Here is a 15,907-nt window from a genome sequence, read left to right on the forward strand (position 1 = left end):
ATGCTCACTCTTCATCCAATCGATCGGCTTCAGTTAGCAGCAGTAGCGAAGGAATCGCTCGATCGGGTTCAGTTAACAGCCATCGATCGACCGCTTGGGTTCATTAACGTGTAGCCTGCAGTGCAATCGCTCGGGTTCAGTTAGAGCCAACACCTCGCACACACGCGCGTACGTGTACGAGGGAAACGCGCATCGCTCGGCCCCCGACCTCCCACCGTAACCGGCAACTCCCCGAAATTTTCCTCCCCCTCGCTTCTACCACGGTTTTTTTCGTCATGGACGGCCCAAAGAATGTCATGCAGCTGCGTCTCCGGCCCGCCCAGGATGAAAAGCCCATTTTCTGTCATGATTTTTTGTCATACAAGTAGGAGCCCACCACATCTATGATGATACCGGGTTTTGTCACAATTATCGTCATAGAAGTGTCATATGTATGACAGAAAAAAATTCGTTCGGCCCAAAATGTCACGGATGTGTCTTTTTTTGTAGTGCCCACTTACCCTCGCCCGCTCCGCCTCTCCCTCTCCATCTCCCTACCAAATCCATCCCCCTCTTCCTCTTTGTCTCGTTCGCCCGTGCGCGGTCGTCGATGCGCCGCCGTCGATCCTGCGGCCACCGCCTCCCGATCGCCTCACCGACGCGCCCTACCGCTCCGCCTCGCTCGGCTGTCTCGAATACACCTCGTCATCGAGCTCGGGAACGACCACACGCTCGGGATCAACCTCACCTCTCCTTCTCAGTTGCCGGCGCCCGCCGTCGTCTCCGTCCAATGCTGCTGCTCCTAAGCTCAAACGGGCCTTTCTTGGCCGCACGGTGAGCTCCTCCCTTCCTCCATTCCTCTCCTCGCGCCGTGCCTTTCACCGTAGCTAGCTCGCCCGCAAGCCGAGCTCTGTCGTCCGCCATTGTCGTCGTAGGGCTCGCCACCGAGCTCCTCCGCTCGAGCTAGTAGCTCCGACGAGCTCCTGGAGCGCCATAGACCTCGCCTAGCCCTTTACTTCACTCGCACACCCTCTGTAGCGCCGACCTCGAGCTCCATCTGAACACGCCGCCCGCCGCTGTCGATGTACCGCTCCACTCCGGCCGAGTTAGCCTACGGGACCGCCGTAGATCGATGCGGTGTCGGACGCCCGATCGAACGCACTAGGCCACACCCCCTTTCGCGCCCTGTGCGAATTCCGGCCAACTCCGACGCGGATCCGCCGCATGAATGGTCGCCGGTGCGTCTCCGACCGCCGCGCTGACCTGGCCTGACCTGAGGGCCACCCCGAGTCGCTGATAGCTGGGTCCTGCGAGCCCAATTGACCCAGTCAACTGTGCTGACTGGGCAGCCCCCAGCCACTTACATGCGGGCCCCACCGCATATTAGGTTAACTAAAACATATTTATAATTAAAACTTAATTAGTTTAGTTAATTATACATGACAGGTGGGGTCCAATAGCTAATTAACCTAGATTAGTTAGTTTAATCTACTGTTAGACTAACTGCAGCTGACATGTGGGTCCCACTGGACCCACTGGTCAGGTTTGACTGGTCAGCCGACCTGTTGACCTACTGACGTCAGCATTGCGTCATGCTGATGACATAATTCCCTTTTCTGTTAATTTAAATAACTCTAGAAAATGGTTTAATCTTTAAAAATTCATAGAAAATAGACCTTAGCTTGGATGAAAATGTTTTCTACATGAAAGTTGCCCAGAAAAATTCAACGAATCCGGATATGCGGCCTGTTTACCTGTCAGATGCTTCTAACTACCTGAACATGGAACATTCCCCCTCCGGTCATTTGTCTGACACATGTCCGGAACCGGGAATACCTTCCCGGTTGAATTCCCCCTTCACCTTTATCGTGTAGCCATACGTTAGGTCACACCCGGCACAACATATTGCCATGTTATGCTTTGGGATGCTATGCTTTCTTTATACTTATTGTTTCTTCCCCCTCTTCTCTCCGGTAGACCCTGAGACCGATGCCTCCCTTGTGATCGACTACGTCACCGACGCCCCCTCCTTGCCAGAGCAACCAGGCAAGCCCCCCCTTTGATCATCCCGATCTCGCCCATTCCATTCTCTCATGCTTGCATTAGATTTTGCTATTATTATTGTTTACTCATATTCTGATGCATAGCCTGCTTTTGTAACCTTCTTATTGTTATCTACCTTCTTATCCAAAACTACTTAGTATAAATTGGTTAGTGATCCATCAGTGACCCCCACCTTGTCCTTGTTGCCCCTGCTTCATCATTGAAGACCCGATCAATGGGATCGAAGACCAGGCCCCGGCACCGCACATCACTTTCCCCTTAGTTGCTCAACACTACTGGGTTACTATCGAGTGCCGAGGGTGAGACCTCTACAGCACTTCTGTTGTTAACCCTGTAGTGTAGCTATTCCGTCGTGGTCATCAAGGGTGGTCCCTCTTACGTTCACCTTGATGATTACATCGAGTGGAATTCACCGGGGGTGATTCCTCGGGTTTTCCCTTGATGTTTGGACACACGGTTACTATGGTTACTATGATTTTACACTGAACCATGTTACTAAAGACGGGTCGACCCTGAGGGGTACCCGCGCGAGCATAATTGCGAGTGATGTGGAGTCGGGTTGACCTGGAAGGTGCCCGTGAGATAATTACGAGGCGTGGCCGGGCATTCTTAGCCCTTGCCGCAAGTCCTCGAGACGGGGCAACGGGGTCACATATTTCGTGAGTCTCTGCTTGTTACCGCGCGTTCCTAATCCACTATGATTTGGATATTTGATCTGAGGGGCCTCTGGCCTGATAGCACTAACCATCACGTGGGCATAGTATGGGTGTTCTGCGTCGTATACATCAGTCGAAGCTTAATAGACGTCAGTGACTGAGCGGCGCGCACCGGGTTGGACTGCGTAAGCACCTACCTTTTTGAAGGAGGTAGCTAGGTCTGCACACCGGCCTCCCACGCAATGTGCAGGAGTTCCCGGGGAGATGGCCCATGACCCCTGGGGGCATAGGTTTAGTCCGGCGTGCTGACCTCTCTATTAGGACTAGGTCAGGTTGCGGCATATTGTTTGGCCAAGGCCGGGCATGACCGACAAATGTGTGTCCGGCCGGAGTTAATCGAGCATGGTGGGTAAGTTGGTGCACCCCTACAGGGAAGAACTAATCTATGCATAGCCTATCCTACGGTAACGGACACTTGGAGTTGTATCCTGATCGATACAACTAGAACTGGATACTTGTGATGAGAATTGGATGGTGATGAGAATTGGATTGTGATGACAATTGGATAGTATGGCTTTGGGATTGCTTTCTCGCAGGGAGTCGAGAAAGGATCTCTGGCCGAGGTTGATAACACTACTACTACTTTACTTTATGCTACTCTTACCTCTTCTGATGCTGCAAGATGCTTGGAGCTGTTTGAAGATGCTAGTCTTCGATAGGCTAGGCTTTCCCCTTCTCTTCTGGCATTCTGCAGTTCAGTCCACATATACAACCCATTTCATTGATACCGATGCATATGTAGTGTAGATCCTTGCTTGCGAGTACTTTGGATGAGTACTCATGGTTGCTTTGCTCCCCCCCTTTTCCCCCTTTCTTCTTCTTTCCGGTTGATGCAACCAGATGTCAGAGCCCAGGAGCTAGATGCCACCGCCGATGCTTACTTCTACGTGGAGACCGCTGACGACCAGGAGTAGTTAGGAGGCTCCCAGGCAGGAGGCCTTGCCTTTTCGATCATAGATGCTTTTGTGCTAGCCTTCTTAAGGAAAACTTGTCTAACTTATGTCTGTGCTCAGATATGTTGCTTCCGCTGACTCTTGTGTATTTGAGCTTATGTATTCGAGCCCTCGAGGCCCCTGGCTTGTAATATAAAGCTTGTATTATTTTAATTTCTGTCTAGAGTTGTGTTGTGATATCTTCCCGCGAGACCTTGATCTTGATCATACACATTTGCGTGTATGATTAGTGTACGATTGAATCGAGGGCGTCACATGCATCCAACTCACTTGCTCACGAATACCTAGGGAATTTTGAGGAAGCCCATCATTGGAATATACAAGCCAAGTTCTATAATAAAAATTCCCACTAGTATATGAAAGTGGAAACATAGGAGACTCTCTATCATTATATCAAGGTGCTAATTTGAAGCACAAGTGTGGAAAAAGGATAGTAACATTTCCCCTTCTCTCTTTTTCTCTCATTTTTTTATTTTTTTATTTGGGCCTTCTCTTTATTTATGGCCTCTTTTTTTCTTTTTTTCCGTCCAGAGTATCATCCCGACTTGCGGGTGAATCATAGTCTCCATCATCCTTTCCTCACATGGGACAATGCTCTAACAATGAAGATCATCACACTTTCATTCACTTACAACTCAAGAATTAAAACTCAATACTTAGAACAAAATATGACTCTGTGTGAATGCCTACGGCGGTGTACCGGGATGTGCAATGATTCAGGAGTGACATGTATGAAAGAATTATGAATGGTGGCTTTGCCACAAATACGATGTCAACTACATGATCATGCAAAGCAATATGACAATGATGGAGCGTGTCATAATAAATGGAATGGTGGAAATTTGCATGGCAATATATCTCGGAATGGCTATGTAAATGCCATAATAGGTAGGTATGGTGGCTGTTTTGAGGAAGGTAATGATGGGTGTATCGTACCGGCAAAAGTTACGCGGCACTAGAGAGGGTAGCAATGGTGGAAGGGTGAGAGTGCGTATAATCCATAGACTCAACATTAGTCATGAAGAACTCACATACTTATTGCAAAAATCTATTAGTTATCGAAACGAAGTACTACACGCATGCTCCTAGAGGAAGGGTTGGTAGGAGTTAACCATCGTGTGATCCCGACCTCCACACAAAGGAAGACAATCAATAAATAAATCATGCTCCAATTTCATCACATAACGGTTCACTATACATGCATGCTACGGGAATCACAAACTTTAACACAAGTATCTCTCAAATTAACAATTACTCCATTAGCATGACTCTAATATCACCATCTACATATCTCAAAATAATCATAAACAATCAAACTTCTCATAGTATTCAATGCACTTTATATGAAAGTTTTTATTATATCCATCTTGGATGCCCGTCATATTAGTACTAGTTTCATAACCCAAGAAAATTACCATGTTGTTCTAAAAGACTCTCAAAATAATATAAGTGAATCATGAGAGTTCAACAATTTCTATAAAATAAAGCCACCGCTGTGCTCTAGAAAGATATAAGTGAAGTACTAGAGAAATATAGCCTAGCTCAAAAGATATAAGTCAAGCACATAGAGTATTTTAATAAATCACGATTCATGCGTGTCTCTCCCAAAAGGTGTGTACAGCAAGGATGATTGTGGTAAACTAAAAGGCAAAGACTCAAATCATACAAGACGCTCCAAGCAAAACACATATCATGGGGTTGTCCTTGAATATTACCTTGGGGTGCCTTGGGCATCCCTAAGATTAGGCTCTTGCCACTCCTTATTCCATAGTCCATCAAATCCTTACCCTAAACTTGAAAACTTCACAACACAAAACTCGACAGGAACTCTCATGAGCTCCATTAGTATAAGAAAATAAATCACCACTTTAAGGTACTATTGCAAACTCATTATTTATTTATATTGGCGTAATATCTACTGTATTCCAACTTTTCCATGGTTCATACCCCCCGATACTACCCATAGATTCATCAAAATAAGCAAACAACACGCGAAAAACAGAATCTGTCAAAAACATAACAGTCTGTAGTAATCTGTAACTCTCAAATACTCACGTAATTCCGAAACTCCATCCAAACTAGGAAAACCTGAGAAATTTTTGTACCAATCCATAGCAAAAATAATCAGATCAAAATCACATTTCTATAAATTTTCAAAACTAATTTACTAAGCGTAAAAGTTTCTGATTTTCAGCAAGATCAACCCAACTATCACCGTAAGCTATCCTAAAGGTTCCAATTGGCACAAACACTAATTAAAACATAAAACCACATCTAAACAGAGGATAGATGAATTATTTATTCATAAACAGGAACAAAAGGCAACGAACAAAAATAAAATTGGGTTGCCTCCCAACAAGCACTTTTCTTTAAGGCCCTTTATCTAGGCATTGATAATTTCAATGATGCTCACATAAAAGGGAAGAATTGAAGCACAAAGAGAGTATCATAAAAGACGTGACAAGCACATCTAAGCCTAACATACTTCCTATGTATAGGCATTTTATAAGCAAACAAATTAACAAGGCAAGCAAAAACTAGCATATGCAAGGAAGAAGAAGGAGACGATAGCAATCTCAACACGAAGAGAGGTAATTTAGTAACATGAAAATTTCTATAACCATATTTTCCTATCTCATATTATTTACATGTAGGATCATAAGCAAACTCAACAAAATAGCTATCACATAACATATTTTCAACATGATCCACATGCATGTGAAGTTGACACTCTTCCAAAATAGTGGGATTAACATTAAGTAAAGTCATGACCTCTCCAAACCCACTTTTATCAAAAATTTCATAAGATTGAACATTCTCCAAATATGTGGGATCTAAAGTTGACACTCTTCCAAACCCACTTTCAATACTATTGCAAACATTAAATTATCAATCTTATATTCATCATGGGGCTTAAATAAATTTTCAAGATCATAAGAAGAATCACCCCAATCATGATCATTGCAACAAATAGGGGACATAGCAAAACTAGCATCCCCAATCTTAGGGTTCTGCATATTTTAGCATAATTGACATAAATATAATTTATAGTAAAATCATTGCAATCATGCTTTTTATTCAAGGAGCTATCGTGAAGCACTTCATCACAATTTTTTGATTCACGGATTTCAAGCAAAACTTCATAAAGATAATCTAGCGCACACAACTCACTAGCGATTGGTTCATCATAATTGGGTCTCTCGAAAAGATTAGCAAGTGGATGAGGATCCATAAACTTTTAGCAAGCGAAGATGCAAGCAAAAAAGAAGGCACATGGTAACACAAGCAAACAAAAGAACGAACAGAAGAAGGGCGAAGAAAAGGCGAATTTTCGAAAATCGTTTTAGAAGTGAGGGAGAGGAAAACGAGAGGCGAATGCCGAAAAATGTAATGCAAAGAGTTTATGATGGGTACTTGGTATGGCTTCACTTGACATAGATCTCACCGGCTACCTCTTGCTACCTCTTGGGCTTGCGTTGGTATTTCCCTTGAAGAGGAAAGGGTGATACAGCAAAGTAGCATAAGTATTTCCCTCAGTTTGAGAACCAAGGTATTAATGCAGTAGGAGACAACGCACAAGTCACCGATACCTCCACAGACAATCAACAACTTGCACCCAACGTGATAAAGGGGTAGTCAACCCCTTCACGGTCACTTGCAAAAGTGAGATCTGATACAGATAGATAAACGATAAGGGAAATATTTTTGGTATTTTTGGTTTATCGATCGGAAAGTAAAAGATTGCAAAATAGTAGATCGGAAAGTAGTAAGATGTAAAAGAGATTCAATATAGTGGAAAAGGGACCCCGGGGCCAAAGATTTCACTAGTGGCTTCTCTCAAGATAGCAAATATTATGGTGGGTGAACAAACTACTGCCGAGAAATTGATAGAAAAGCGCAAAGTTATGACGATATCTAAGGCAATGATCGCAAACATAGGCATCACGTCCATCTCAAGTAGACCGAAACGATTATGCATCTACTACTATTACTCCACACATCGACCGACTCCTGCCTGCATATAGAGTATTGAGTTCATAAAGAACAGACTAACGCATTAAGTAAGATGACATGATGTAGAGGAATTAACTCTAGAAATATGATGAAAACCCCATCTTTTTATCCTCGATGGCAACAATACAATATGTGCCTTGCTGGCCCTACTGTCACTGGGAAAGGACACCGCAAGATTGAACCCAAAGCTAAGCACTTATCCCATTGCAAGAAAGATCAATCTAGTAGGCCAAACTAAACCGATAATTCAAAGAGACTTGCAAAGATATCAAATCATGCATATAAGAATTCAGAGAAGAACCAAATAATATTCATAGATAATCTGATCATAAATCCACAATTTATCAGATCTCGGCAAACACACCGCAAAAGAATATTACATCGAATAAGATCTCTAAGAACATCGAGGAAAACATTGTATTGAGAATCAAAGAGAGAGAAGAAGACATCTAGCTACTAGCTATGGACCCGTAGGTCTGTGGCAAACTACTCACGCATCATTGGAGAGGCAATGGTGTTGATGTAGAAGCCCTCCGTGATTGAATCCCCCTCCGACAGGACGCCGGAAAAGGCCCCTGGATGGGACCTCGCCAGTACAGAAGGTTGCAGCGGTGGAAAAGTGGTTTCGTGGCTCCCCTGGTTGTTTTCAGGGTATAAGAGTATATATAGGTGAAGGAGCTAGGTCAGGAGACCCTCGAGGGGCCCACGAGGTAAGGGGGCGTGCCCTACAATCCTAGGTGCGCCTCGCTGCATCTCCGACTTCATCTCCAAGTCTTCTGGTTTCCTTCTGGTCTAAGAAAGATCATCGTAAAAGTTTCATTCCGTTTGGACTCCGTTTGGTATTCCTTTTATGCGAAACTCTAAAATAGGCAAAAAAAAGAGAAACTGGCACTGGGCGCTGAGTTAATAGGCTAGTCCCAAAAATAATATAAAATAGCATATAAATGCCTATTAAACATCCAAAACAGATAATATAATAGCATGGAACAATCAAAAATTATAGATACGTCGGAGACGTATCAATATGTAGCTGATAAAAGGGTATATTATGGAACCATCAGAGAGATTTGAGAGCTTAACTATGTGAAAGTTAAGGTGGCATTAGTCAGGTGCACATGGATCCCTCTTAGTCAGGTAAAGGATGATGGTTACAGGAAGACATGTGTTAACAGGACAACGATGGCATATCACGCGGTCCCGTTCATTCTTGCCAGTGATGCTACCCAGATTCCCTATGTGGAATACCCCTTGTATAAGAACTGCCATGTAGCAATGCATGGGAATAGGAGGGTACTGGGCATAGAGGATGTTGGCGATGAGGACGAGTACGTTGAATTTGCTGAGTTGCCAGCCAAGGGATCACCCATCTTCCAAATAGAGAAGCGTAAAATCATCAAAAGACCTAAGTTCATTCGAGGCCAACGTAATGATCCCAGTTCCCCCATGTACGTGGGAATTAAGCCATAATACTAGTTTTTATGTCTACCCTGCAACTTACGTTAAATTAAGAACTGCCGCGCGTACTGAATTTGTGAGTTATGTTCGGTCTTCTGTTTGATGTAAGAACCCTTAATATCTTAACCTTGATGTTGTCAGCTCAAGCAATGAATTTGAACTATTTATTATTAATATTATACCATACAGGTAGCACACTCAATTGATCGCACTCCAGTATGTATGAACAGAAAATATGCAATCTGGTTTGCGAATAGCAGACGGTTCCTTCATAAAAGCCGTGTGCCGACTAAACCGTGCGCTCGATCTGAGTCATGCCTTCCGATTGGCCAGAACCCAAACCCCACAGATCGTACTTCTGCACAGTTAGAAGCTCCTAGATCGAACGGCAGTCCTCAACCCTTTCAACAGTACATGTAGTTGCGGTTGTGATTTTATTTATATGCACAAAATGCACATTAAATTCAAAAAATGTCTTAAATATAGCAAATGATACCTGAAATGTGCCAGGAAATTAAACCCATGGTATAATGGTGATTGTGTACCATGGAAATTTTTATGAGGCCAAATGATTAAGTCACCGGCCACTAGAGTTTGAATTGACACATCTCCTTTTGGAAACCATGATCCTTCTTGTGAGATGCTCCGGTTTCCAAGGAGCGACCATCAAAAGTTGTGCCGAACTTTACCAAATTTTTTCCATGGGGGCGTGAGAGTACGCCACGGGCACAAACTGATTTTGATGATGTCCGTACTCCATCTGAATTTCCTGTAATTAAAATACCAACTAGGCCTACACCGGTGGCCGCACCTCATGGCCGAAATGTTTGAAACTTCTCCCCGCTTCTCGGACAATGTATGAAAACTCACAAATTGACACATAGAAGATTAGTAAACCTTCTTTGCTAACTAACACCCACATGTAGTTGTAGTAGGGTTTTCATTTTATATGCACTAAATGCAAGGTAAATGCCAAAAAAATGAGTTAAATATAGCAGACGAGAGCTGAAATGGGCCAGAAAATCAAACCTAGTGCATATACGTGATTGTTTACCATGGAATTCAAGGTGGAAAGATGAAGTCACCGACGATCGGAGTCCGTAGTGTCGTGTCTCCTTTTGGAAATTATGATGTGAGATGCTCTAGTTTGGAATGTGCGAGCATCAAAACTTGTGCGAAACTTTACCAAAAAAAATCCATGAGACCGTGAGAGCACGCCACGGTGACATACCGATTTTCGCTATTTCCGGACTTTATATGCATTTCCTATAATTAAAATGCCAATAAGGCCTACGCCTCTGGCCGCACCCTGCGGCCGAACTGTTTGAATTTTTTTTCCCATTTCTCAGACAACGAATGAAAACTCGCAAAGCAACACACAAATGATATTGCTAACACCCACGTGTAGGATAACACTATTCTGATCCTGGGATCAGAATAGTTATTTGGATCACATCAAGCCTATAAGAGCTCGATCGACATGTTCCCGAACTTCCAAACTCACAAAAAAGGCCCACCCATGAACGCACCTGTCGTCCACCTTCCCCCGATCCCTTTTTTTGAGACACTCCCCCGATCCCTAATCTCCTCCCAATCTTCCCTGTCCCAGCCCAAACACTCATCCCCGGCAGTCCCCGACGCACCGCCGGCCCAGCTCCGGACCATCGCCGCCGCACCATCCCACCAACTCCACCCGACGTGCCGCCGGCCCGGCACCGGACCACCTCACCGCACCATCCCACAAACCTCCACCCGACGCGACGCCATCCTGGATCCCAACCACCTCCACCCCGACGCCGGTACCACCACACCATTGACCCCGCCTCCTCCCGGCACCGACGCCCGTGCCTCCTCCCGGCGAGCCGCCGCCTCCCACCTCCTCCTGGCGTGAGGCTGCCCCCGCCTCCTCTAGCGCGAGGCCTCCTCCCGGTGCGAGGCCAGCCTTCCTCCGTCCGCTGCTGCTCCACATCGGGTCCACCCGCCACCGCCTCGGCTCCCCATCGCCTCCAACCGCCGCAGCCGTCGTGGAAGATGACCACCAACTGTTGCTCACACCTCCTGGACGGGATCCCCTTCGCGGCGGCCGGCTCGATATCCGACGAGCCGCATGGCCCCTCCTTCTATGCCTCCTTTGGTGAACCTCCACACCACCGCTGTCGACGCACCACTCCGGCCACTAGCACACACCGCCGGAGCAACAAGGACCCCTATATGCAATCTTGGCTCTCCAGAGAAGTTCATATGTGCAATATTCAAAGGGTTAGATGCAGTAAAAAGTTCATGCACGCCTCTCTCCTCCCCGCATAGCACCAAGTGCATCCGCTGCTCTGCCAAGACGTTTTCCATGGCTACTTCTATGTGCTTTTGTATTTATTGTCCGCTAGGTGCTTGTGTAAATGTCCAGGAAGGAGAAGCTATGCAATTCATCATTGGCAACTATATATGAAGATGGAAAAGCACCATTTTCAGATTCCTTTTTTGTTGATGCCCCATGAAATATTTTTCTAAATTATTATGGTTAGTTGTAACCACTCCACTTGACACAGTGGCAGCAACATCCTCGGTTCCTACATGTAATTTTTGTTTAATTTACTTTTTTTTTATCCTAAACAAAGAGATGGTACTGTCCAAAAAACTATGTAGAGGTGTTGGTGGGTGATGTTGCGGGGAGGACAGTGGAGGTGTTATTTATAGTGCCATGATTTTTTTCTAGCGGTAACAGGAATCCAAAAAAAGAGTGTGGGCATGAGTTGTTATCTGAGGAATAAAAAATGACTTTGGGCAACTGGTGGGTATTATACAAACGTTGTCTGTAGTTCATTCTGTTTGAAAAAGACAGAAGTTCACCATGCGAAACTTGCGCAGTTCAATCTGCACTAAAAAGATAGAAAATAAAACAACAATAAAGTTCCCTAAAATGTGCAACTTTTCACAATGCATGAAAAATGAACTTCTCACTAAACCCCAAGAAGTTGAAATTAAAATAGATGAGAGGTTTGATGTTTATTACAAACCTAGAATTTTTTACGTTAATAAAAGAAATAAAACCAAGAAGTTCAAATTTAAAAAATGGAGTTGTTTGATATTATATTTGAAAAAACATATTTTTTTTGTTACTAAAGAATAAACCAATAAGTTCAATTCAAAATAACGGAGAAGTTCAATTGGAAAAAAGCAAAGAAGTTTAATATTTATTTAAAAACGTGGATTTTTCCGGTTACAAAGGAATAAACCAATAAGTTCAATTCAAAATAACGAAGAAGTTCGATGTTTCTACCAAAACTCCAATTTTCATATTTCTAAAAAATATACAAAGAAGTTCAAATAAAAAAGTTAGAGCGGTTCGATTTCTGTAAAAAAACTCAGATTTTTTCTGTTACTAAAGTGAAATGGAGAGAAGTTCAAGTGATAACAGCCAGAAGTTCACCTACTGCATAGCGTGTGTTTCATATGAGAAAATAGAATTAAAAAGTATAAAATTTTAGTTGCAAGAAGTTTAGGTGCTCGGCACAGGAAATTTTCAGAACTTATTGTGAGAGAGGTAATCGGCATGATATATCATTTGTGCAACTCCGATAAAAGGGAGAGAAATTACGAACAAAAATATGTGGTAGAAGTTCAAAGTGAAAATAGAGGGAGGTTCAACTACTACACGGAATGCATTTCAGATGAGAATAAAACGAATAAAAAACTAAAAGCCTAAAAGGTTTGTTGCAAGAAGTTCACGTGCTCCTCATGGTGCAGTTCGAGATCTCTAGTGTGAGACATCCGACCTTCAATTACATGTTAAAAACAAAGCAAAAAACGATGGTGTTTTTGCCATTTTTAATACTTCTCAAAAGGCAACGAAATTCTAACAATTGTGTAGCTGACAAAGTCGCTTCCATTCATAAGCTTTCCAAAGGTATATTATATGCTACATTCTGATGAATGGTTTAAAAGTTTTATGTATAGTGTTAAAAACACATTTTTATGCATTCGAAAAAATATTTTGAACTGTCACAAGTAGGAAAACATGATCAACATGAAAAAGTTGTGTGTTTTCAACAAATTTCCATCGGTATACCATTTGCTCAATTCTGGTAAGTGGTTAGGGAGTTACGGGCAAAAAAACACGTCAACAACAGAGTGAAGTTCAAACAGACATTCCTGAGAAGTTCAACTACCTCAAGCAGAGCATTTCCATTCGCGATGAAGGCAGAAATCACGATCTCTTCATTTTCTAATTTACTTCAAAATGGTAGTAATATCATTTGTGTAAGTTCAAGTCCTCGGTCGGAGAAATTTAAAAAATATATTGTGAGAGAGGTTTGTACAAAAGGAATATCATTTGTGTAACACTGACAAATGGATGAGAAAATTCAACTACTACACTGAATGAATTTCACATGAAAAACTTTTAAAATAGTCAGTAAAATCAGAGTTTTAATGTCATTGGTCCGGTGCAACTGGTTCAATGCTTGTTACAAACCCAAAGAAGGACATTAAAAAAGCAACTCAAACAATTTAATAACAAAGATTTTCTCTCTTAAAATAAACCTAGAAGTTAAAATTTAAAAACGGAGCGGCTCGATGTCTATCAAAAAGTAGGATGTTTTCCGTTACTAAAAGAAATAAAACCAGGAAGTCCAATTCAAAAAGATGGAGAAGTTCAATGATTATAGAAAACTCAGATTTTCCTCGTTATTAAAGAATGGAAATAAGAAGTTCAAAAATTAAATAACAAGAAGTTCAACTTTTAAAAATAGAGCGCTTTAAAATTTCATAAAAAAGATTAAGAAAAAACACAAGAAGTCCATATAAAAAAGATAGAGAAGTTCGATGATTATAGAAAACTCGGATTTCCGTCGTTATTAAATAATGAAAATAAGAAGTTCAAAACTAAAATGACAAGAAGTTCAAAAATAAAATAATAAGAAGTTCAACTTTTAAAAATAGAGTGCTTCAAAATTCATAAAAAAAGGATTAAGAAATTCAGATTAATATCCATAAAAACTCAGATATTTTCACGTAACTGAGAGAAGTTTAGATTGATAACTCCCAGAAGTTCACGTACTACACGGTGTGCATTTTGTATTAAAAAGGATAAAAAAGGCAAAGACAAAACTTTTGTTTTTATAAGTTGAAGTCCTCGGTCGGAGAAATTTAAAAAATTTATTGTGAGAGAGTTTGTACAAAAGGAATATCATTTGTGCAACACTGATGATTAGATTAGGAAATTACAAACGAAAATACGTCACAGAAGTTCAACGTGAAAATAGCAGGATGTTTGCCTACTATACTGAATGAATTTCAGATGAAAAACTTTTAAAATTGTCACGAGTATGAAACAATGATCAACACGGAAAAGTTGCGTGTTTACAACAGCTTTCTATCGGTATATCACTTGCTCAATTTCGATGAATGGATGGAGAGCTACAAGCAGTGGATGAAGATCTACAAGCAAAAAAAACACGTGAAAAATGGAGTGAAGTTCAGGTAGACATGCTGAGAAGTTCAGGTTCTTCACGTGGTGCATTTTCGAAGAATTCGTTTCGCGATAAAGGTAGAACGCATGATCTTGTTGTTTTTGATATTACTTAAAAATGCCTAGGAATCAGAGAAAACTATCAACGTGAAAAAGTTTTGCATTTTCCATAGCTTTTCAGAGGTATACTATTTGCCCCATTCCGATAAAGTTGGTAGAAATTATGGCAAAAATACGTGTTTAGCAATTTTGAAAATTGACTTAAAACAGTAAGGAATTGAGAGAAACAATATATACAAAAAGGTTTCACATTTCCTCAAGGTTTTCAACGCCGTATCTTTTGTTGCATTCGGACGTACGGTTAAAAAATTAGCTTGAAAATACAAAATCGGTGGAACTTGTACCGTTTTCTAAATTACTTTTAAATAGTTCAAAATTAGAAAAAACTTTCAACATGAAAAAGTAGCGCAGTTTCACAAGCTTTCCAACGCCATATCATTTGACTCAATCGGATTAGCTATTTATAAATTACATTGAAAATACGAAATTAGCTGTTCGATTTGCGAAATTTTACGTTTTTCCAAATTACTTTTTATCCATAGGGAATTAGTGAAAACTTTCAACATGTCGAAGAAACGGTTTTGTAGTAGCTTTCCAACGCCATATTATTTACCTCATTCCGATAAATGGTTCAGAAATACGATTGAAAATACGATTCATTTTCTTTGTATGAAGAAAAAACGATTTTCAAAACTGCTCTTCAAACCCTTACATTTTGCCAAAAATTTAACTTGGGTCATGATACTGGTGTCCATAGCTTCCTAATGGTATATCGCAAGCCCCATTTGGACACATTTTAGCTGAAGTTCAACCTAGTACTCGGGGAAGGTCAGGCGCGTTACTCGGGAAGTTCATATTGTGATCAGAATATTATTCTGATCCCGTGATCAGAATAGTGTTTACGTGTGTGTGTGCCTATATATATATATATATATATATATATATATATATATATATATATATATATATATATATATATAGGGTGGGTCTATTCTAATAACACCCCTTAAGAGTCTTATTCTGTTAACACTGCTTATTCTGCTAACAGCTTCACCAATCAAACACAGCCGCCCATCACCCACCTCCCGAACCCCATGAGAACCAATCCATCACTTTCCCCCAACCCCCGTGCCCACCTCCCTCGGCCCACCCCTCCTTGCCCTGCTCCATGCCACCCCAGCCCACCTCCCTCCCGCTGC

The sequence above is a fragment of the Triticum dicoccoides genome, chromosome 2B (genome assembly GCF_002162155.2).
Source record: "Triticum dicoccoides isolate Atlit2015 ecotype Zavitan chromosome 2B, WEW_v2.0, whole genome shotgun sequence".
Taxonomy (NCBI): Eukaryota; Viridiplantae; Streptophyta; class Magnoliopsida; order Poales; family Poaceae; genus Triticum; species Triticum dicoccoides.